A 555-nucleotide genomic window follows, 5' to 3' on the forward strand; every position below is an offset into this window, starting at 1 on the left:
ATTTTAATTTCAAGATTTTGGATCAATTTCACTATCATTATTCGGAATTCTTTATCAGGTAGATTCCCTATCTCTTCCTCTTTTGTTTGGTTTGGTGGGCATTTATCCTGTTCCTTTATCTGCTGGCTATTCCTCTGTCTCTTCATCTTGTTTAAATTGCTGAGTTTGGGGTGTCCTTTCTGTATTCTGGCAGTTTGTGGAGTTCTCTTTATTGTGGCTATTCCTCGCTGTGTGTGGGTTTGTACAGGTCAAATAAATAACCTAACTCTACACCTAAAACAACTAGAAAATGAAGAAATGAAGAACCCCAGGGTTAGTAGAAGGAAAGAAATCTTAAAAATTAGAGCAGAAATAAATGCAAAAGAAACAAAAGAGACCATAGCAAAAATCAACAAAGCCAAAAGCTGGTTCTTTGAAAGGATAAATAAAATTGACAAACCATTAGCCAGACTCATCAAGAAACGAAGGGAGAAAAAATCAAATCAATAAAATTAGAAATGATAGTGGAGAGATCACAACAGACAACATAGAAATACAAAGGATCATAAGAGACTA

General features: G+C 34.6%; 1 protein-coding gene across 1 annotated transcript in view; it reads right to left on the bottom strand.

The window, feature by feature from the left end:
* DNAH2 (dynein, axonemal, heavy chain 2) overlaps positions 1–555 on the bottom strand; it is a 110838-nt gene that overhangs the window by 28662 nt on the left and 81621 nt on the right. The gene's annotated exons all lie outside the window — the stretch shown is intronic.

The sequence above is a fragment of the Bison bison genome, unplaced genomic scaffold (genome assembly GCF_000754665.1).
Source record: "Bison bison bison isolate TAMUID 2011002044 unplaced genomic scaffold, Bison_UMD1.0 scf7180017864180, whole genome shotgun sequence".
NCBI classification, from domain to species: Eukaryota; Metazoa; Chordata; class Mammalia; order Artiodactyla; family Bovidae; genus Bison; species Bison bison.